At 38.5% G+C, this 25,179-nt stretch overlaps 1 protein-coding gene across 2 annotated transcripts in view; it reads right to left on the bottom strand.

Moving 5' to 3' along the window:
• MAMDC2 (MAM domain containing 2) overlaps positions 1 to 25,179 on the bottom strand; it is a 142,552-nt gene that overhangs the window by 82,445 nt on the left and 34,928 nt on the right. The gene's annotated exons all lie outside the window — the stretch shown is intronic.

Below are 25,179 nucleotides of genomic sequence, written 5' to 3'. Positions count from 1 at the left end.
AAAATTATTTTTCTAAGTAAATTTTAAAATAAAGAATATGGGGGGAAGAAACTCCAAATAATAATAGTGAGGTTTTTTTTTTTGAAATATTGAATGTAATCAAAGTAAAGTAAAAGTAAAGTGAAATTTATCAGTTACACAGGCGGGGTGGGGAGCTGGGGAGGTGGGGGTGTGAGGGGGAGGTATACTGTGATTCTTGGTGGTGGAATATGTGCACTGGTGAAGGGATGGGTGTTCGAGCATTGTATAACTGAGACTTAAACCTGAAAGCTTTGTAACTTTCCACATGGTGATTCAATAAAAGAATAAATTAAAAATAATCTTCTTTAAGATTCTTCCATGACCATGGGAGCAGGAAACTCTCCGTAGCTTGCCAGGTTCTTCAAGAGGGAGAACTAGGCTTCCAGGAGCTTGGTTTTATAGTCTCTGGATGTTGGCAGTTGATGGGATTACACGGCCTGGGGGCAGTTTCTGAGTGTGACTGCCTAGCTACTGTGAAATGGGAGATCTGGGTGGAAGAGGCCCAGTCCCATCCGAGCAGGCTTGGAGATCTCAGCCCCGGGTTCCGAACACCTGGGTTACTCTGCTGGTTCCTTCATGCGTGAGACTCCTCTGAACATGTGGAGAGGGGCCCTGAACATGGCTGTGGCTGGGTTCTGGAGGTCTTTGGTTGCTGGGGCTCTGCTTGGGGTGAGGAGAGAAACTCAGCCCACTCCCTCCGAGGGGCCCCAGTGAAGACAGCCAGGTACGGGGGCAAAAGACTCTACATTTGGCACAACCTCAGAAAATCCACTTTAAAGTCCCAAAATGTGAACATACAGAGCAGAATGAAAGATAGCAGGGAAACACCTGCCCATGTCTATTGCCTTTTGGGGACAAGAATCCAGAATGCTTGAGTCCAGATATGGAATGCTACCCTGGAATGCTGCCTCCAATAGGTGTCCTGTTATCTGTTCTATCTCTACTTCCCTTCCTGAAAATTACGAGACACTAAAAATGTTGGACAGGACTCAGAAAGCAATGAACACTCTGTAAATAGCAAGCATCATTTTCTAATCTTCCACCTCCCTTTCCTTCTCTTTCTCAGTCCTCCTCTGTCCCTTCAGTTTCATCCTTTTCTCTTCTCTCTAGGCTTCCTTTTCCTTTCTTTTCCCCTTTTCTTTCTCCCTTTCCCTCTCCCCTCTTCTAATTTTGATTTGTACTTCACTAGCTACACCAGGATATAGAACAGTATTTCAATTAAAAAAAGGAAAAGAAAGAATTTGAACCAAGAATCCTAACTTGGGCCTTCCAATTTAATTATGATCACTGGTTTCATATAACATTGGTCTGATGGCCTTTTAAGGCCCTGCAAGGTCTCTCCCTTGCAGGGCCTAATTTACTTGATTTATTTACTTTATTTACTTGATTCTTCAGTCAGTCCTACCATATTGTTGCCCCAGTGCCTAGACCATGCAGGTCTGTAGCTCTGTGACAAGTACCCACAAGCCAGCTGTACTGTAGAGAACAGCTGGACTGTGAGCACACATAGGGCACAGGTAAAACATTGTCTTTCTGGAAATTTGCCTGCCTACACAGAATTTCAAGATCAAAATCTCTAGCTAGCAGAATTTTAACACAGCAACTACCCTCTAAGTATCTATTCTTAGATGCCAAGTCAGGAGTACTTCAGGGAAATCTGACCTTTCAATAATTGTCACCAACACCTTTATCTCCTATATACAATGAGCCCTCACTAGCAACGAGAGGCTGTTACAGGTACTTCAATGTATTTACTAGCTGATTGGTATGTTGGGTTTTGAAGCCCTAAGTTGGGGCTCTTGATGTCACATTTGCAGGGGTTGTAGACATAGTAAAAAATGTTTCATTGCAATTTGAGGGAACGTATAGATGCCATCCTCCTTTACATACTCTCTATTATTACTCCAAAGAAAAGATTCCCTATTACCTCCTGACCGTGGGTAGGGTGCTTGCCTTACAGTGGCCAACCCAGGTTCACTTCCCAGCATCTCATATGGTCCCCTGAGTTCGCCATGCATGAGTGATCCCTGGGTTCAGAGCCAGGAGTAAGCCTTGAGCATAGCCAGGTAGGGTCCAAAGCTTAAATAAATAAATAAATAAATAAATAAATAAATAAGAAAATATTCTAAGCAGTTTGGTAGTGGGCCAGATCCACCAGTGATTGTGGGGATTAGAGGAGGTTCCTAAAGCTCTTGAAACCTTTTCTTAGGAAGTAGGAGCTGGTATGTGGATTATAGAGAACAAGAATGACAAAGAAAATTCATGCTATATCTTAAGGCACTTCACATTTAAATCAATTTGGCTGCCATAAGAGGCCTGATTCTCTCTGAAAAATATGCCCAACTTTTAGTTCCCCACTCCTTCCTTCTTTCCCCTGTTCTAGAGGTGAACAATTTACAGCAGCACCCCTCTAACTTGAGGTTAGCATTACCTGGTGTCTAAACACAGCTTGCTGGGAATCATTCCAGGATCCCCACTGGTAGATTGCTGCTGTCTAAGGAAGCTGCAATGTTATGAGATTGCATTTCTCAGAAGCACCACATAATGTTAATACTGGGGACCACAATTTTAGAATCACTGGTTTACAATAAATTATAGAAGTAAAATTTGTTTTCTAGATACCTCTTATCAATCAAAGAAAGATGAGAGCACTGGACCAGGTACAGGAGGGAAAGCACAATTCTCCTTGGAGCTAAAACTCAAACTTAGTTGAATGTGTTTTACGGCAAAGCTATAGGGTTCATCTACTGGTGCTCTACCTGGATTTTTCAGTCTGTGGAATAAAATATTATCTTGGAGGTTCAAGAGATTGTACAGGAGTTAAGACATATGTCTTGCATATAGTTGAACTGAGTTCAATTCCTGGCACCAGATAGTCTCCTAAGAATCAATGGATGTAGCTCTGGAAGCTTCCAATTCTGTGGGGTGGCCCAAGTAACCCCCAGAATCACTGGGTCTGAGCACCTGAAAGTTCTTGCTTTGAACCCTCCTGTTAGCTGGCTGGCCAAGAATCCCAGGAGAGTTCTTTATTGGTAAGTGAAACAAACAAACAAATTAACAACAAGCTATATGAACTTCTTGCTATATCTAATTTACTTTATTAAACTCATAATGATCTCATATTAAGAAATTTTGTGGACTTATGCAAAAGGATATTATTTAAAATAACTTACACAAAATAATTAAAGTTGGTGTTTTATGTTGAGTGATTTTTGACATCTCATCAATTAATGACCATTTGGGATGTTTTACTTTTTATAAAAGAAATTTTGAGTAATAATGCTATTATGAATATTTAAGTATGAATATGAATATGTAAGTTTTTATGTAGACATATGTTTTAATTCTCTTCAGTACACAGGAGTAGGTTTGTGAGGATTTTTTAACTGTCTTAATTGATTCACTTGCACTTCATGTAAACTTAAAGATAAGGACGAGAATATGGTAAAATGACACTGATCAATGGAAATTTAGGTATTTTTTTGGTCTTGTATAAATGCTTGCAAATGTTGACATATTAGCTATAAATGTTAGAGAATATCAGGTTTTGCATGCAAATTGCATGTAATCTTTAAATTCATTTTGGATCATACTGTGTGAGTTCTCCAGTGAGCTGCATGAAAACCCTTCCTAATGTTGTCAGTGTTTGTTTAATTTCAAGTTCTTGACATTTTGACTCTGATGACTGCCATTCTTTTCATGGCTTTTATGGAGAGATGATTTTCTGAAGTCCTTTGTCCATAGTTTTCACCATTACTCTGTTTCTCAATCTTTTAAACTAAGAACAGAAACCAATATTTTAACAAAGCTAAAACACACACACACACACACAAGCAAATAAGAAAAAAGGCCAAGAAAGACAACAATCACATGTGGATTGAATTGATGGCACTAATGCTTTGTGTCTGAGGGAGATTTATTAGCCAAGATGCTGGAGACACCGAGAAGAGAGAAGGTTTGTCGTCAAGTACTCTATAGACATTTGCCCTGCTTGTGAGAAAAAAATAACATCTACAAAAAGAATGAGGAAAGAACAAAAAACGTCCCAACATATGAATTTTTTTTTACTAAGTCAACAAACAAAACTAACGATAAAGCCTCTCTGCCCCAAAAGTAAGGATCGACATGCCTCAGGGTCAAAACATGTTTTCCAGCCACATGAAGGCACCAGAAAACAATTGGAAAAGTCTTTCTGCTATAGTGAAGGAGTTTTAAGGTCATGCTCAATGGACAGGACACATCTGCATAGCTAGAGCATGGTGTTTGAACAACTTCCAGTAGCCAAGGCACAGCATGACTCTAAATCACAGCTCATTGTGCTGTTAGTGTAGTCCTGGAATAAATCACAGGGGACTGACTCATTGGCATCCTATAAGTCTGTTAGCTAATGAACACGCTGTTCTTAGGAGTGATGGCTGCACTCTACAAGTCCCTTGTCTGTGAGCTGAGTAACGAGAAGGAAACACTCCTTCCAGTAAATTAATTATTAAATATTTAACATTGTTGTTCTTAGCCCAGATCAAACTGATTGAACATTTTTGTGTGTCTTCACCCACCCTTTTTCAATAATCATAGTTTAGCTTTGATTTTTGTAGTGAAAGAAGTGATCCATCAGCTATTGGATGATGAACTAGGCTATCTATTAGTATCTCAAATTCTGTTTGCTAAGATTGTATGGAAGGCTAGAGATAAGTCTTCTCCCACCAACTCCTCTCTTACTCTTCTCTTATCCTATATGGAATATAACTTCACAAGCTAATGTAGCATCGGCTTGGAATCTAGCCTCATCTTTCAGCAAGTACCATTTAATTAATAATAACTTTCTTTATCTTGAACTTCATGTCTTAATCTGTGATTTAGATTAGAGTATTTGGTTTCTTAGTGTGCTGCTTACAGGACAGAATTCAAACATGAATTTTCTAACAACTAGGAAAGGGGGACAGTGACACAGTGCTAATACCCAGGATTTGCAATGGATAACTTTGGTTCAACACTTTATTATGGGGCTACAGAGCTAGCTCAAAGAGTTGACATGCATACCTGACATGCTCAAGGCTCTGAGTTTGATTTCCAACACTGCGTGCCCCACTGAACATCAACAGATTGCCCCTGATGGGCACCCCAAAGCACAGTTGAGATGAAAAGCACCACATTTTTTAGCTTGAACATTGAACAGGTAGATCTGCACAGGTGTAATGTGGAATCAAATAGAGTGATCTCTCCTCCCCCGCCCCAGGTAATCTGACACTGTTTGGAGCCACCTCTGAATAAATAAAACAAAACTTTAATCATTCATATGTAAATTACATGTCTGTGTATTTCTTTTAAAAATTATTTTATTCGAAGTATGATGATACTGTGCAAGACAAATAAAATAGAGTTTTATGCATACAAAGTTGATATACCACTACTCCCGAGTATCTGCCTCTGTCCGTCACTGTCTCAGGTACTCCTTCCATCCAACTAATATTCCCTTGGCCTGCACCTGGCAAAAGCCTAATTCTGTAAACAGTTTTCAGGTTCTGTTGCCTTTGACTCTTTGATATTACCATACTGTGTTTCTTTATATCCCACATACATGATCAGTTTCTTTATCTGTAAAATTGAAATAATAAAACAATTAAATTTCTACTGCATATACATTCTATGTTGGGGAATAGCTAAACCATCTGAAAACAACCCATCATTGAAGAATAAAACACACATAAGCTTTTAGGGCCAGGAAATAATTACTGGTTGAGTGTATATGGGATACCCCAAGTTGATCTCTGGCACTACATGATATGCCCAGCACTTCAAGGAGTGGTCCCTGAGCACAGAGAGAGGAGTAGCCACTGGGCACCACCATATGGTATGTCCCTTTATCAGAAAGATAAAATGAGTAAATACTCCATTTTCCATACCCCTACTAACACTGTTTGCTTCCCATGTTTTTTATATGTGTCATTCTCAAAGTTGTGAGGTCATCATTGCCATTTTGATTTGCATTTCTTTACTGGTAAATGATAAAGGACAGTTTTTTATATCTCCATTGGTTGTCTATATGTCTTCTTTTGGAAATGTCTGTTTATTTCCTCTCCTCATTTCTTTTTTTTTTTCACTTTTGGGTCACACTCAGCGATGCACAGGGATCGTTCCTGGCTCTACACTCAGGAATTACCCCTGGTGGTGCTCAGGGGACCATATGGGATGCTGGGAAATGAACCTGGGTCGCCTGTGTGCAAGGCAAACGCCCTACCTGCTGTGTTATCGCTCCAGCCCCTCCTTTCCCCATTTTAAATATAGGATTAGCCAGTATCTTAATAAATATTTACCAAGTTGCATTGAACAGAGGGATAATGCATCCACCTTACAGGTAGTTCATTCTATGCCCTTGAGCACATAGATGTCAGACAACAGGGCACTTTATATTTATCTAACATTTCCAAATCTATGGGTTTTCTAATATTGCTGCCTGCTTAAGAAGTGGCTCTCTAGACAGAATTTGGCAAAACTTATCCCTATTCAGTGGATATTTTTGATGCCTATGATTTCATTTTGTCCCGTGTCTGCTGTTAGAAGGTCTCAGAGAGGCACAGGTTCAAAAACAATTTCTCATTCTTGTTCAGTCAAACTGCAGGAAACCCCTGGCTTTAGATCAGGTTTCATAAATAATAAGAAGAATGAGCTGTAAGGGGCCTGAGCTTACAATTCAGTTGCTCTGTGAATCATTGTACTGAGGATGTTGATTTATAGTGCAATTAAATAGGCTGGTCTCTATTCTAAAATATTCTGGGGAAAAGGATTTATAGTTGAGAAGATGTGACCAGCATGTTTGATCCCAAGTGGAAAGAAACCCCACCCAGAATGAAATTTTGCAGTACACAAAATAGTTCTAATCTGAAGGGAGCATTTTAAATATAGCTTGAATTAAGGTCCTGCATTTAAAGATTAGCATGACATTGCCACACTTGAGCTTCAGTGCCTTCCTGTTACACAGGGCTACAGACAGGGTTCATAAGTCTTTTCTCCTGCTGTGGAAATGGACTTTTCCATTTCCCCATATTCATTTATAAATAAGAATGTGCTTTTATCAGTGAAGTCAGAATTGCCTAGGTCTGCAGGACTTCTGTAGAAACACCATGTGGGGCCAGAAGAGTTTACTGTTTGATCGTGCCAGGGAAAGCTTTTCCCCTAGTGCCAATTAATTAGTACTAAATGCAGATGAAACTTTGAGGCACAGTGCTGCTCACTAAATAGAGTCACAATCACTTAACAATGCTTGTCCTGTCCTGGGAGAAGGCCAGGAGTCACAGGCAGTGTCCACGTTCTTCCTCTAATGGGCCAAACAATATCTCCCAGGTCTAGAGTGTTTGGCCTTCAGGAAGTGAGAGGCATTTCCCCAGGAAGTTGGTGGCATTTTTCACCTGGGAAGTGATACTGATTTGTAAAATTACATGAGAGCAGCATTAATTTCTTAGATTCATCTTTTCATCATCCCCACATTCTGCCCTTCTTCCCATTTTATGGCAGTACTGTGATTTATAACACTGTTAATGCTAGTTTCATGTATGCATCATTCCAATATCACACCCAGTCCCAGAGTGTCAGCTTCCCTTCACCAATGTCCCAGAGATTCCTCCCATCTACACCCACCTTGTCTCTACCCCAGATAAGATTAGCTTTTAAGATCAGCTTTCCAGTTCTGGTGCCTTTTGCCATTTGTTTCTACCATACTATATCTCTCTCTTTCTTTTTCCAGAGATTTTGATTTTTAATATTCTTATTTTTGGGAATTGCCAATTTTTTTGGGGGGATCATACCCAGCGATGCTCATGGATTACTCCTGGCTCTGCACTCAGAAATTACTCATGGAGGTGCTTAGGGGACCATATGGGATGCTGGGGATGGAACCCGGGTCGCCTGCATGCAAGGCAAATGCTCTACCCGTTGAATATTGCTCCGACCCAGGAAGTGCTGATCAATAAATCCATTTAAATTTATTTTTATTTAATTTCCAAGTGCTTGGCTCTTTTTTTCTGCTTATTTCTGAATAAATCTCATTTTCAAAGTGTCATGTGCAGTGAAGATAGTGGATATGATGGCTATCTTCCTGATGTTTATGGAGATACGCCTTGTGACACAGAGTGTGCTCTGTCTTGGAAAATGTCCCATGTGACTGGAGAACAATATGAGTACTGGAGTACTCAATTTTTGGAGAATGAAGTATCCCACATATGTCTGATAGGCTCATCTCTTCCGTTTCTTTCCCTCATTAAAGATTACTTCATCATTGGTTTATAATATTATGGAAAAATCAAACAAAAACAAACAAAATCCAAACTACCCTAAAATTCCATTCTTATGTAGCTATCTAAAAAAATTCAAAAATACTAATTAAAAATACATGCACACCTATTTGTTTATGTATATATGTATTTATTAGGCTTTTCAAGCTATCTCAAGGGGCCAGGGGGCCGGTCCAGTGATTTCAGTGGTTAAGTGCAAGGGCATGGGGATGCAGCGTTTCTCTGGCCCGATGGTGCTGAGAATTATTCAGGCCACCTTGCAGATGCTCCAGGCCTCCAGGGCCACACCAAGAGATGCATGGGAGACCGTGTGGTACCAGGGATTAAACCAGGATCAGCCACATGCCAGACATGCATGTGAACACTTATCCTATCTTTCTGACCCAATAGCATTATTTACAATAACCAAGATATAAGAAACAACCCAAATGCCCTGCATAAGTAGAGAAGGTATGGTATAGACCCACTATGTGGAATATTACTCAACTATAAGAAAATGTGAAATCTTGCCACTTGCAATAAAATGGATGGAACTACAGAGTTTCATACTAAGTAAGTTAGAAGGAAGAAGACAAATACTGGATCATTTCACTTATAAGTGAAACATGGAAGAAACAAAGTAAAGAAATAAAGTCAAAAATAAACTCTTGAACCGTCTGCAGAACTAACTGAGTGTTACAAAATAAGTGGAGAGTCAGGGTGGGGGTGGGGTGTCCAATGGTTTGTGTTGGGGAAATATTAGACTTTGTTGCTGAGCATAGTGTGGCAACATACACTTTAAGAGATGTGAAGATGTACCCCTACAATGTTTCACAGTTTTTAAACCAACATTACTTTGATTTTTTAAAAAAACAAAGAAATCCTACATCTGTCTTGATTTCTCCATTATCTTCCTCCAACAATTCCATTACCTATTCTGTTAACTTAATTTCCTAAATTTCTCTCTGAGCTATCCATCCCACTGAGATTCTTCCACTGCACTAGTTTTGAATACCATTTTTTTCTTGTTTCTTGGAGTCATCTCCAAAGAGTCTCTTCTTCTTCTGACTCTCACCACCTCAAACCTGACCTCCACACTGTTCCAGCATGTTTTTTTTTTTTTTTTTTTTGCTTTTTTGGGTCACACCTGGCGAAGCACAGGGGTTACTCCTGGCTCTGCCCTCAGGAATCACCCTTGGCGGTGCTCAGGGGACCATATGGGATGCTGGGAATCGAACCCGGGTCGGCCGTGTGCAAGGCAAACGCCCTACCCGCTGTGCTATTGCTCCAGCCCCTCCAGCATGTTTTTGGACCATAGTGAACTGATTATATGATTTCGTACCTAAGAGAGTTGGGCAGTAATCACAGTTCTTGATTTCTAAGACTCTGGACCTCAACCTTTGTTTTAACCAACACACCCATTTCCACCCTTGCATAATAGACACAGAGTTTCTTTTAGTTCAGCTGAACTAAGGCTTCCCCTCCTCTTTTACTTCCAGGTTTTTAACATGCTATTTCCTTAATCTGGAGTAGTTTTGCAACTTCCTTCTTTCACATGTTCTGCTCTGCCATAACCTGTCTCCTTTCCTAGCTCATGCACACATTTCATAAAAGGCTTAGCTTGACAGAGCCCCTAAGTATACGGTACAATACACAACCTAGACAACTGTACAAGAAAATCTGGTTCAGACACTGCCTTTTCTAAGAAGGCTTTGCTAACCTCCATGTTTGAACTGGTTAAGCAGCTCTTTTAGAATCAGCATCATAATTCCATTCATTTTAAGACAATGTCTATATTCCTCATTAGGTTTTTAGCATGTAGAAGTATGTAGCACCATCTTCCTGACTCCTAGTTGGTGCTCTATATAATTTTAAATAAATGAATAAACTCCTTCTTAATGGCAAATTACATTTTTATGGTTACATAGAAAGGAAATATTATAATTCTTCTATTATGAAGATTTCTCATTAGGTTGGAATTTCATAACAATTACTCAATTTAATGCTATTCTAGGAAATATGGTATTTATGAGAATTGTGATTTTACTCTCATTACACTTAATATTCTCACATGTGCTCCCACTGTTAATACTTTCTGAAACACAAATTCTCATAATATTAGGATATACAAAGGATTGCTAAAATGCACAATTCTTTGTCTTTCTGGAATGCAGGGTTTGTGGGAAGCATTCAGAAAATGTTTTATTGTGTGACATTTTTAGATTAAAGGGAACTATAGTTTTTTCAGCCCCAAATTTCCAGGCGTTCCAAAGTTCAGAGATCAACGATACATAGAGAAATGATGAAGTCAGCATTGCTTAGCCTCCTCAAATGCCATTTTGGTTCCCCCGACAACAGGGAAATTTTATGCCTTGCACTGCTAAAAGTAGTCTTAAAAGATTACAAGTAAAACTTTTTTAAGCCTGGTAAAAGTAAAATAAAAATCAAGAGGCAATCTCTAGTGTAAACAATCTGCCAACACTGAAACCACTGTTACAGATGTTCGTTCCACCCTTTCTTCACTGGGCTTTGGAGGGCGTAGCTGTAAACCTTTCTGGCCCCAGTGGCAGTTCTGCAAGAGAAGTTTACCTTAGCAACAACTAACAGAAAACCAAGTGATGAACCCGCAATAAAAGGTCACGGGAGATTCCAAATGGGAGTTGCATTTTACTCCGAATTTAACATAGAAGCATGAAAATATAAGAGGAGGCGATGTTACCTGATTCTGTTGGCTCTACCACGGATTAGTTCTCAGGCCAGTTTTCCCACCGCAAAACCTGGCAAGAGGGGATGCTATCCTTTAGAGACTTGAAAATGTTTCTCTTCTTAAGAGAAAGGACAGGGAAGGAGGAGGCATCAGGAGACAGGGATATCTGAATTCACTCTCTAGCTCCCTGTGTGCTCCTGAAGGGAAAAAGAAATACTCTTCTGCCTACTCTTTTACCAAAAAAAATTATACTGAGATCATGTATATCAGAGTTTATTCAAATTCTAAAATTCACGCATGACTTTTGACAGAGTTTCACATTTATGTGTATGCAACTTGTGTATTATGTAACACAAGTTGTATAAAACTCTTATCTTCTTTAGCTGCAGGTTTTTTGTTTATTTTTATTTATTTATTTATTTTGCTTTTTGGGTCACACCAGATGATGTACAGGGATTACTCCTGGCTCTATACTCAGGAATTACTCCTTGTGGTGCTCAGGGGACCATATGGGATGCTGGGAATTGAACCCGGGTGGCACGTGCAAGGCAAAAGCCCTACCCACTGTACTATAGCTTCAGCCCCCAACTATAGTTATAGTTTTTGAAACTATAATATTTATTTTAAATGAACCCTTAATAAGCTATCAAGAAATTTTTGGAATTGCTGTGTTGCTTAATCTAGTATTTAAAAAATAAATAAGTGATTTTCATGTCTATTATATATCAACAAAATTGGGGAAGTATATATATAATATTAAAATGAAAAGGATATGGCCTTGTGTCACATAAACTATCTTTTAATTAAAGTTTTATTATTTATATAGGTTCCATAATTTTCAATAATGTTAATATTGTTTAGGAATACAAGGTCACTATATCAAACCTGCCATTAGAGTTAATATCCTTCTACTGTAGAGCTCTAGAGAACTTTCCCCCCTTGGCAGGCTCATTTCTATAGGCATAATTGTAGGGATTGTTATAAAATAATCTTAAACTGCCATAGTATGTTTACTGCACATGGTAAACTTCATTTGTGTGCAAATTAGTTGTTTTATTTTCAGCCTTTTTCACCCCAAAAATTTTTAAGCTAAGACCCAAAGAAGATGAGATTTGATTGAAGTCATCCAGACAGCCAATTTTTTTTAAAACTAAGCAAGAACTAGGTTTTCCTTATCCAGTCTCTTAAATACTTCTAGTAATTCTAGTTAAAATATAAATTAGAATCCTGCTGCATAACCACAGGATTGTGCCAATCTAGAACAATCCTTTTCCCTCACTACAGTTGTTACTACTTGTTCACTTAGGGAATCTAAAAGACAACCTCTTTCCTCTAAGAACATGCCTGAGAGGGTGCACTGTAGCTGACCTATTCATTAGCATTGCAGGATACATAAAAGCATGCTGCCCCAAGGGGAACAGAAAGGAGGAGAGAAGAGAAATTTGGGTTGTCAACACCTTAAACTGTTTAGAGACTTTTCTGGAAGCTGTCTGAACTTGTTTTATTCTCTCAACCAAACTCTAAAATAGATAAAATCTTTGAATGGTTTAGCTGGACATTTCTACCTACTTCGCCCCCAAATATGTGTAAGTTACAGATCTTTTGAAAATTTAAGAAATCCATTTCTGTTCTCTAATTGAGTGGTAAAAATATGAAATAAGAAATTTCTTATATGGCTCTGGGCCCTATAGAAAAGTGTGTGTGGCTCCGTGTGCGTTGCTCCCGTGTCGTAGTCCCTAGTGAGTCCACACAAATATCAACCAAAAAGTGAGAGTGTTGCAACCAAGGCAAGTTGTTTTTATTTTCCCAAGCTCCATCACCCCAATTCATACAACTAGCTCCATTGTTTCTTTCTTTTGGGTAACTGTTCTTCCTTATATCCAACCCAAATGGTCTAAGTGAAACTGAACGCTCCTGCCTTCTGGGGTGCAAGGAACAGCTTACTGAGTTTTTAGTAAGATTGTTCAAATGGGCTGACCAGATGGTCAAATGGGCTGACCAGATGGTTCAGTATCGAACACACAGACTAACCCTCTTCAGTTAGACTCAACTAGGACAGTTATATCAAGCAAGGCTTTCTTCCCATTGGAAATATCAACTGTAAGAATGCTGGGTCATTCCACCTGCTGTGTTGTCTACAAAGGGCTCATGGAAATGAAGAGGAGGAAGAGAGCTGAGAGGTATTAGTGGAAAAGCCTGTACTGAAGGAATTTTAAAGCTCTGGATTACACAAGAAGCCAGATACCCCTAAATATTTTAATACTACACAATAAGGCCCTTTTTTCTTAAACCACTTTGAATCAGAGTATTTTTCACTTGGGGACAAGAAAGCTCTGTTAACACAGAAGTCAAAGTGAGTGCATAATGATTCTGCCATGAGGAAATATGCAAAGGGAGAGAGAAGAGATTGTGAATTGTACAACAGAAGAGGGGGGAAAGATAAAAATAATTTTTTTTCAAATCTGATCCTAATTAACTGTCTGACCTTGAAGAACCAGGTAACCTCTCCAAAGCATGCTCCCTTTGTGTAAAGTAGTTTGACAATCAACACTTCTCAAACAATTCTGTGGAGTCTTGTAGTACCTCAGGTGATGGAGAAGTAATAAGACTTTGGATTCCCAGTCTTCTATTCTGTGGGACTCACATATTTACCTCTATAATTTGGTGGTTTCTTTCCTATATTTTTGTTGGGAAAATGAATTCTACTACTAAAGCATATTGTTTACCATTCCTGTTTCATTTATACTGAAGTATATACTAAGTCAAATTCAGCCAGGGACTGTAAAGATCAGTGCACTATGTATTATATTAAGTTATAACCTTGATATAGGTATGAAAATTGTCAGTGGCAATCATCCGCATACCTAATGCTGAGATCTGGAACAGAGATTGAGCATATAAGACATGGGTAAAGGAAGAGCTGTACAATTCTTATATAGTAATAGCTTCTAAACACCACTACTAATAGTCAAGCCAGGCAATCTCTTAATAGCCACAAGTCTAAGGCTCTTTGGTTTGTACATTTTTTCAAGTTTCTGCTTTTGGTACATTTTTTTTCTTTCTCAGGATGGTGTGATCATTGTAGAAGCCAGAAAAATAGAGAACTTATGATACAATCAATTGCAGAATATGTATGAATTTGTAATGCTATAATTGATACATGTTTTTCTTTATAAAAATAACATATATGTTGTCACAAAAATCAAATGAGATAATACTTTTTATAAAAACACAAAAGCAGTTTCATGGAACCTGTCACAAAAATTGTGATTACATTGAAACAACTACAAGGCAGTTTTGACACTGTATACAAGTTTGAAATGTTCCAAATATTATATATATTTATTATATATATGTGTGTGTCATGCATGAGTGAACATATTCCTGAATTGTGTGGCTGCTTTGCAGCCACATAACACATCATAAAACACTCCCTACCCATTTTCCATAAAATCATAGAAGGAAATGTATATATACACACATATATATGTATGTATATATATATATGTATATGCCTCTCAGAGATCCTGACAAGCTACTGAGAGTATCCCGCCTGCATGGCAGAGCCTGGTAAGCTCCCCATGGCATATTCGATATGCCCAATACAGGAACAGTAAAAGGTCTCATTCCCCTGACCCTGAAAGAGCCTCCAATCATTGGGAAAAACGAGTAAGGAGAGGCTGCTAAAATCTCAGGGCTGGCCTCCTGGAAAACAATATGGACACTTCTCAAAAAATTAGAAATTGAGCTCCCATTTGACCCAGCAATACCACTGCTGGGAATATATCCCAGAAAAGCCAAAAAGTATAGTCGAAGTGACATATGCACTTATATGTTCACCGCAGCACTATTTACAATAGCCAGAATCTGGAAAAAACCTGATTGCCCGAGAACAGGTGACTGGTTAAAGAAACTCTGGTACATCTATACAATGGAATACTATGCAGCTGTTAGAAAAATGAAGTCATGAACTTTGCATATAAGTGGATCAACATGGAAAGTATCATGCTAAGTGAAATGATTCCGAAAGAGAGAGAGACATAGAAAGATTGCACTCATCTGTGGAATATAAAATAACAGAATAGGAGACTAATATCCAAGAATAGTAGAAATAAGTACCAGTAGGTTGGCTCCATGGCTTGGAAGCTCACATGCTGGAGAAAAAGGCAGTTCAGATAGAGAAGGGAACACCAAGTAAAATGTGGTTGGAGATCCCGCCTGGGAAGGGAGATTCGTACTGAAAGTAGACTAGAGACTGAACACAATGGCCACTCAATACCCCTATTGCAAACCACAACACCCAACTGGAGAGAGAGAACAAAAGGGAATGCCCTGCCACAGAGGCGTGGCGGGGGGGAAGGTGGGATTGGGAGGGTGGGAGGGATACTGGGCTTATTGGTGGTGGAGAATGCACACTGGTGGAAGGATGTGTTTGCGAACATTATATGAGGGAAAAACAAGCTCGAAAATGTGTGAATCTGTATCTGTACCCTCACAGTGATTCACTAATTAAAGAATAAAATAAATTTTAAAAAATAAAATAAAATCTCAGGGCTGGAGTTAATGGAGACGTTACTGGCGCCTGCTTGAATAAATCAATGAACAATGGAATGACAGTGATACATCATAACAGTGACGTGTGTGTGTGTGTGTGTGTGTGTCCGTGACAATTGCAAGAATGGATAATTCACTATTATTGCCAAAACTCTCTGCTTTACTTAAGATAAGAAGTGTCAGATGAGCTTTAATTCTAAATTTATATGTGTTATAATTCTAAATTCATTTTCTAGTTATAACTCTCTATATCTTTATTCTAAGTTAAATGGGCCTCACATAGATAAAACTGATAAACATGCTGAAAGATAACAAAACAGAATTTTTGTTTGCTTGTTTGGGGGCCACAACTGGTGATACTTATGGTTTACTCTTGGCTCTGCACTCAGGAATTACTTTAGGCAGGGCTTGAAGGATCATATGTTGATCATACTTGAGGGATCATATGTTATACCAGAGATCAGACCCAGGGTGGCCTTTGCAAGGCAAGCACTTGCCCACTATACTATCCTTCTGGATCCAAAAATAATATTTTTATTTGTTCATCTAGGTTTAAAAAATTAGAAGTTTTTCACTGAGGACTATTTTTTAGAGGACAGTATGTATATACAGGGCAAATTTACTACAAAAATTACTACAAAACTAACATTGCATATAACGAGGTTTAATCATTATTGTTGATTAATTTCTGGTTTCTACACTTTACTCACTTGTGCTATAAATACCCAAAAACCAGGTGGAGAATGGAGTGAGAGAGGATAAGAGAAGTCAAATTAGGCCAAATCAAGGCGAGATGTAAGCAAAGGGTTAGTTGAGGGCAAGCTATGAATGCGTCACAACATAACTCAGGATTTGGGAGGAAGTAGTGGTCAAGAAGGACACAAACTGGGAAAGACAGCTGTGTTTTGAATTAGACAAACACAGAAAGATAAGGTTGAAGATATGCAAAAAATACATGTCAATACTGGGGGAATTAATTTCATCTACAGGATGAGAGAATATTTCAGATAGCACCTTGGATAGCTCCTTGGGCACGAGGTACTCTGGCAAATACTAGACCCTAAGAAACAAGATCTCATCCTCTACACTCCAGAATTCCTAATCGATGCCACCTATGATGGAATTAACTTGGTCCCAGAAGTCTTAGAGAACAAATTTCTCTCCCTGGAAGATTTGACTTAGAGACCTAGGAATGACCATACCATATGGTCCCATGAGCACAAACAGGAATGACCCCTGAGTACAAAGCCCAGAATAAGCTCTGCACACTGTTGGATGTGGCCCCCAAACAAACAAAGATTTGACTTAGAGCCCTAGGAATGATGTCTAAGATTTGACTTAGATCTCTAGGAATGATGTCTATGCCACTTAGTAATGAGCTGTTTAGTAATGGTGGGTGGAAAGGGCAAAGGGGGAAAGCATTATTTCCTTAAACTTCAGATAACTTGTTTCTCTAAAAGTTTGTTCCACTTACTAGTGAGAGAAGAACCTAAGTTAATGACTTATTTTTCTATGACTAGCAAAGGACTCTCATATGGAATTTTAATGTGTTACTGTCCACATTTGGCTTTAGCCTCTTAGTGGACTTAGGGGGAGGTTCTTATTGATAAGAGGGAATGGAAGATGCAGAGTTATTTATTAATACACCTAAAACATGTAAAAGTTGAAAAATTTACCATTGCAACAGCTTCAGTTGATATTCATTATAATTTTAAAAATACTTGGATGTGATTATTATGCAAATGTCTGTTATTAAATTTTATTCCCTTCTGACCAAGTACTATTGATAGTGGAGAAAATTTTCTTTCGATTGACTCCTCCCTGGAAGAGTGCAAAGTTTCATGTATTCAAATTCAATCTATAAGTGTTACAAAGGTTTTTCGTTGTTTACCTCATAACAATAATTGGATAACTAAATTTATTCCAAACATTTTATTTACTAAAGTAAAACATGATACTGAAGCTATTAATCATGTGAATGTAAGATATGTATATATAAACCTAGGAAAGGAAGAAGGGAAAGAAAAGATATAGGTGGATTGATGATTCGGATGGAATGGGATGGTAATTCAGAAGAGAATAAATTTGGACATCTATCCACTATGTGATGACTATGAGAATCCCCAGACATGATGATGTGGCCCAAAGTGCTGAACTTAAGATGATCTAGGGACCAGAGAGAAAGTACAACGTATGTGGCTGACTTGGATTTGATCCCCAGCATACCACATGGTACCCTGAGCACCACCAGGAATGACTCCTGAATATGTACAAACATCACAGATAAATGAGTGTAATCTTCAGTAAGTACTTGTGCAAGTAATAGCACTAAATGCGTGCAGTCTCCAGTGACCATCACAGTCAAAATGTGAGCATTGCAACTATGCACACATGAGCCAAATTGTTGTGCCTACAGTTTCACAACCATACATGTGCAATCCCTTTCCATTGCAACAACAGCCACAAAGAGGAGGAGAGGGTCTAAAAATGACCTTAACAAAAGAATATCTTGAGAAATGGTAACTAATTGAAGGCACAATGAGATACAAACTTGAGAGACCAAAAGGTAGTTATTTCAGTTGCTTCCTCAGGTCCCTAGTAGGTGAGGCTTTGGTTTTTAAAGAGGCATAAAATAAACAGGAAACAGATAAGGAAGGAAAGAGGAATGAAGCCAAAAGTCCAAACTGTAGCCCTTTAATGAGAAGTAACACCTTTCCCTTCAGCTATAACTCTCTATGACTGAAGATTACAGTTGCTTTCTGATAGATGAACAATTTATTGTAGCGATTGACAAGACAAAACTTGCTTTGGATTAGGAGACGTATTTAGTCATACACATTTTTTTTCACTGAATCTTGGAGTCGTTTATGACATCCTTCTAAAAAATTTCATTTAAAAATTAAAAACTGACCTATAAGCTACTTTCCAAAAATGTAGTCCCAATGAAATATAATTTTGCATAGCTAAAATTAGTTCCTTGACCATACACTATAAAATGAAAATACTGAATTATATTCTTCACAGCTAAACCATCAATGATACAACTGAATAAAGAGAAAGAGAGGCAATAGTGAACAAACCACCCACTCATCTCTGAAATTGTTTTCAGTCATAAAGGAAAGACAATTGCAGTTACAGATCAATTGCACAGTTTTGAAATATGGTCACAATGACTATTCCTGATTCTAGTTTTGTTCATCAGATAAAATATACCTCAATATGTTTACAGAGGTAGAATATAATAGCAGTCTAATTTAGAAACAATTGAGATATAAGCATAAAAAAGAGTGATGCTGCATGAAATAACAAACTTTGCATTCACTCTTCTAATATGAGAATTACAGACTTACTTCCATGTGAAAATTACAGTATATTAAAGGAAGGTTTTCTAAGATGATTTTTATTTTTCATATTTTTTTTACCTAATGAATTTTGCATTCTTGAACAAATAACTATTGTGCTCCATGGAGTTTTCAGCAATGTACAGAGTCACTACCCACAGTATGCTACTTGAACTTTGCAACAATCAGTTAAATTTCCTGTTATTACACCATATTCCTTATACCTTAAGACTTCATGGTTTGTATCTGAAAGCCACGTGAAAAACATTTATTCTCATTACATTTTTTTTCTGCATACTAGGACTAGCCCTCTTCCATTGCATGGACATAGTCCCAGATCTTTGACAGCTTGGTAGGTCCAGGCAAAATCATTTTTATTTTGACTGGAAATAAGATTATCACAAGTAAGAATAACTGATACTAAATAACATGAAATAGGTAAGCATTAGTCAAATCAATTTTAATTAATAAGTCTACTTAGATATTCTTGGAGTAAATATTTAAATCATATTTAGGGACATTCAGAAAATAATGCTTGAATCTACTTTCTTTTGGTGGATTTGGCCTGAGGATAGTCTATTTGACGAACATAGGACCTCCAATTTAGGGAATCGATCAAAAAGTTGTAGCAGACTCATGGGAGACAGACTGAAGACATAAAAGCCACCAAGAAATTCAGAAATTATGACAAGAGAAGAAGGTTGGCATTTTTTCAAGGAATTTTAGTTATCCCCAATTGTATTTTTCTTGAGCATTGAAAATGTGTGGTGTATTTATGCACAAGCAAACATCACACAATAAATTCACTCAAATATCAGAATTGTAATTTGGTTTTTATTGTTCTGAATACCCTTTGGTGCTTAGAAACCTGGCAGAGCTGTAAAAATAAGGTATAATGGACTCATTTTATGCAAAGGGCAGAAGAGGACAGTTCACCGTGGCTCATCAATCACATGACACATACATTCTCTGCTCACTGATTGGGCTGTGCTCTTCCCTGCCAAAAACGTTCTTGTGGCTTTCCATTGCTCTCAAGTCCAAGATAAACATCCTTAAGATATGATTTAGTATCGCTCTCTCTCTTGAGTGAATGCATTACCTCATTTCCCTTGTCTCCTCCTAATACCAAATTAAACTGTAAACTCTTTTCCTTCCATTCTTTTTTTGCATCAAAAACAAGGGAATAGATAGTAAGAAAAGATGATTAGCCCTAAACCTTAGATTACAAAACTAAGATTACCAAGCAGTCTGAGGAGGGGATGGGGAAATGATGAGGTGGAGGAGTTGTAACAAAACAGAGGTGGAGAGTCTAGGGCGCTTTGGTGGTGGTGGAGGTGCAGTAACTTTGTACATCAAAAACATGCACATTTGCATTATTGTAATCATGTTATCTAAACCACGATGAAAATTAAAGGTTAAAAATTCTAGATATATGACAAAACCTGAACAAGATAAACTAATTTGTTATATGTGAGAAATAATAGGATTTATAGCTTTCAGAATAATTTTAGGATATAATAAAATGTGCACATAAGGATTTCAAACATAAAAGAATTAATCTGCACTGTTACACTGTCTTCCCGTTATTCATCGATTTTTGCAAGTGGGCACCAGTAATGTCTACATTGTGAGACTTGTATTAGTCCTCTAATCATCACAAATCCAAACAACTGGACATTAAAGAATTTTTCTTTTTTTTCTGGGAAAAATTATAAACCAGAATGGGTAGAATTGGGTTTTACATGAATAAGATCAAGAACCTAAAATTAATTAACTAATTGCAAATTTTCAGAAATACATATCCAGATATAAACAAAGTCTGCTTACTTATGCATATAGAGCCAGTATTGTGATTTTAAACTTTTTGTTGTTTGACAGTGATTTAATACAACCTTTCATGGACTGAATTTCTCGTTTGGTTTTCATAAATGGCAGTGGAAGTACTCCCTACCCGCTGTGCTATGGCTTGAGCCCTGCTCCTTTTCCTGCTTAGATGTGACACGTCCACCTTTCAAGAACAGCTTGACATTGACAGGTCTTGGATTTATTGCAAGAACTTCAATAGGTCTCAGTGGTCCACATCTCTCATCTCCCTTTTAGAAAAGGGACATCAAGGTCAGTTAACTCATATGGAAGACATTTAGTTTTAAAGCAATTACTATTATCTTCAGACTTCAGAAACTATAATTTCTGACTCAGTTAAATGCAAGGGTTTATGGATTTCAAATGGTAGCTAAAAACCATTTAAATGTGATATGTACAGTAGTCAGAATAAAGTAGAATAATAACTTAGTTCCTCAATTACACAAACTACATTTTGGTTGCTTAATAGTCACATCTGCCAGTGGCTACCATATTGGGCAGTACAGAATGTTCTGTTGAATATCACTTGTCCAGATTAACCTTGGACACAATCTTGGGTCTTGAAATGAGAATGAATCAAGTTAGAGCAACCCACGAAGTTAGAGCAAGAAGAGGCCTTAGAGGGGTGGGAGTGATAGCACAGCGGGTAGGGCGGTTGCCTTGCACGCGGTTGACCCGGGTTTGATTCCCAGCATCCTATATGGTCCCCCAGCACCACCAGGAGTAATTCCTGAGTGTAGAGCCAGGAGTAACCCCTGTGCACTGCCGGGTGTGACCCGAAAAGCAAAAAAAAAAAAAAAAAGAAGAGGCCTTAGAGGGTGGAGAAGACTGGCTTTATCTCTACTGTCCATCAACTACCATTTTATTTCTTGATATGATCAATATGTATTTCTTCAACCTTACATAATGGAACATGAAAACCAGCTTCAAGCCTTCCAAACTGTGATCCTACACTGTGGAACCACCTTACTGACCATGACATAATCCAGAATAAATCAATCTAAGCCAAAGGTGATGGCATATTTACAGAATCACTAACCACTAAATCTATTTCCCAACCCAGCAGTGCTTTTTAATCTTTGTTTTTTAAACATAGGGGGAAAATGATGTGGCCTTTGGATTTTTCTCCTCTAACTCATGGACAGTGCCAATGCCAGCCTTTCTTGGGTGCTCAGCCATATATGACAATCTCTAAGCTGCTTTTGCTCCAACAAACAGCTCTGTTAACTTGGAACCTTGACAAGTTTATTAGGAAAGGCAAGAGGGAGCATTTTTAGAGAACAATCTGTTACTACTCAAATGTGTAAGCTTTCTTTTAGCTACAAGAGAAATTAACTTCTCAGAAGTGAGTAGTTCAAACTCAAGGGGATATTAGAAAAGAAAGAGAAAGAACTGTTTTTCCATCAAAAGCTTCATTTTTCTACCAATAGTTTTTCTACCTAAAAAAATTAGCAGGATATTGGGGCTGGAGTAACAGCACAGAGGGTAGGGCATTTGCCTTGCACGCAGCTGAGTTGGGTTCGATTCCCAGCATCCCATATGGTCCCCTGAGCACTGCCAGGAATAATTCCTGAATGCATAAGCCAGGAGTAACCCCTGTGCATAGCCTGGTGTGTGAAAGCAAAAAAAAATTAGTAGGATATTAAACAAAACAAAACAAACTCAAGGGAAGCATGGCATCATAAAGAGCTGGGAGAAGAACACCCATCATTCAAATGTACTTTCAAAAGCAAATATTTGATGTTAGAGAGAGATAGCTCAAGGAGGGCTAGTGTGCATGCAAAGGCCCAGTTTGATTTCCAGCATCACATGGTCTCTTCACACCTCTGAGTATGACCCAAAAAATATGCAAATATTTTTTTAAAAGCAGATAAGTTTATTCATCTACCAAACAATCTAGATCAGGAATGAAGCAGCAACTTTTCCAGTAGGACTTTTAAAAGTTTCTGAAAAGCCAGGAAGATAGTTCAGTGAGTAAATGTGCATGCCTGGCAGCCTGAGTACAGACTCTAGCACCACATGGACCCTCAGTCCCCATCCGAGCACTGCTGATCTGAGCATGTACATGTCTGGGCTTAAGCACTGAACCATCCAGCCCAGTTGAACAAGTATCACTGGGAATGATCTTGAGGCCAACTAAGTTCTGATTGAGCCCTTGACCCCCAAAGTCAATGAATTTAATGAATCATTCTGTGCCTCAAGGACAGGAAGAAGAAACCTATCCTAGAGAGTTGAAGTAGCTTCAGAATTGATGAACAGGACCACAGCCTGGGCCAGAGAGGCCCTAAGTACCTCCATTAACGCAGAAGACAATGTTAAGGAGCCTTGAACAGCCTGGGGCTGCCTAAGAAGTGCTGACATTGACTCTTCCTCCCCAGTCCTCTCCTGTCAGCCCTCCCACCTGGGAGCAAGAGTTTGGAAGGAGAACCACATGCTTCTGGCAAACATGGGTTGTATCTTTGCCTGCTATCCTCCCTTACCCCCATTTGGGTAACACCCAGCCATGCTTAGGACTTACTACTGACTGCACTCAGAAATTACTTCTGGTGGTGGTTGGGGAACGATATGGAACACTGGGAATCAAACTCAGTTGACCACATGCAAGGAAAATGACTTACCCATAACCTGTATTATCGCTCCAACCCCGCACCTTTTCCTGCTCAGATGTAACATTTCCTCCTGCCTATGCCATGCAATGCACATGGTGGTTCCTTGGCTTTTCCATTTCCTAGTGTGTTCTGGACATTTCTCTATATCTCTAATAGGAATCATTCTTATTCAGAGTTTGTCACTGTGTGTAAAAGCACTTTGTCATTGGACACCAAAGCAGCTCCCAAAATTTTGCTTTGTTTAGTTCATCTGTGTGTTTTCTCTACATACCACATATGAGTGGAGTTATACAGTGTTTGTGTTTCTCCATATGATGAATTTTCAGGGAGCATAATACCGTCTAGGTCCAATCATGTTGTTAAGGAAGCAGAATCTCATCATCCTCTTATAATTGAATAGTGTTCCATCAGGCATGTCATCCACATCTTAATCCATTCATCAGTCAACAGGCACTTAAGTTGTCTGAAATGCATTTAGAATGATCAGAGAATTTGCTACTGAGAGCAGGAGAAGGGCCACATGTGCAGATGGCCAAGTACAATAGCATCCTTAAATTTAAAGCAAACTGGGCCAGAATTCTTACCCTGACTTATAGGGATGGTTTGAGAGATTCATGACTAAACAGAGAAACCATTTATATTGCTGAGAATTTTGCTCAGATTGCATCTATAACTTTCATCAGATACTCAGAAAGGGCCATTATCTGAAGAGTTTAAGAACGGAGCTGTGAGAAATTGAGCTTTGAGCAGCTTCAGACAAAGTTCTTTTTTGGTTGTTTACATGGTGAAACAATAGCAAGCACTAGACAGTGCAATGTACAATAAGGAAGGAACCAGCATTCAACACTGGAGTGGTAATGCAAAGGACCATGGCCAGAGCAGTAAATGCATCCTAATATCTTCATTGCCACCATTCTCTTGGTGAGATTAGAAGCAGTCTCCACCAACAATATTACACTATTTTATGTGTAACACAGTACTCCAAGCTGCTGCCAGTCATCCATAAATCACTGCAAAGTACTGGCCCTTTCTGACTAGTCATTTTTTTAAAAAATTTTGGGGTCACACCCGGTGATTCTCAGGACTTACTCCTAGCTATGCACTCAGGAATCACTCCTAGCAGTGCTCGGGAACCATATGGGATGCTGGGAATTGATCCATGTTGACCCTGTGCTAGGCAAACGCCCTACCGGCTGTACCATCGCTCCAACCCCCTGACTAGTCTTTTTAATATCTTTGGTCACAATCTAGAGTTAAATATACCATTAGCAACTCATTCAAAAACTAAATGATCATTGAGGTGGCCATATAGCACGAACCAGACCACCAGTGTTGTCTATGTACACAAGAATTTTCAATTGCCTGATGGGAGTGTTCCCTTTGGGATGAATCAGACTTTAATCTGCTCTGGTTTTCTTTAGTTTTAAATAAACTCAGGCACTTTATTCTAAATATTTAGTGCTCCTCAGCTACAAGATGTACAAGCACTGCAAAATAAAACAAACTAGGCCTGTCAGAAATGAAAGTTTTCTCCCTTTTAAACCATGAATTTATGCACAATTTCAGCTTGGAAATAAAAATCCTCACTTGTTGGCCCTCAGGCCCTGCACCTTAAAAAATTTCTTGATACAGATCTCCGTATTGCATCTTAAACAGAAGGAATAAAAATGTGTTTTTATCTTTCTTCTGAAAGTGTTTTCATCTTTCCTCTTAATTTTTGATGTTCTCTCTTACATCAATCTTTTCTTTTTAAAAACAGCACAAGGTAGGGTCTGTGAATGTTAGTGTTAGAAAACATGTATCACACATGAGAACCT

Source organism: Sorex araneus, chromosome 1 (assembly GCF_027595985.1).
Source record: "Sorex araneus isolate mSorAra2 chromosome 1, mSorAra2.pri, whole genome shotgun sequence".
Classification (NCBI taxonomy): Eukaryota; Metazoa; Chordata; class Mammalia; order Eulipotyphla; family Soricidae; genus Sorex; species Sorex araneus.
Note: the sequence above shows the minus strand (reverse complement) of the source record. Positions and strands in the feature narration are given on the sequence as shown.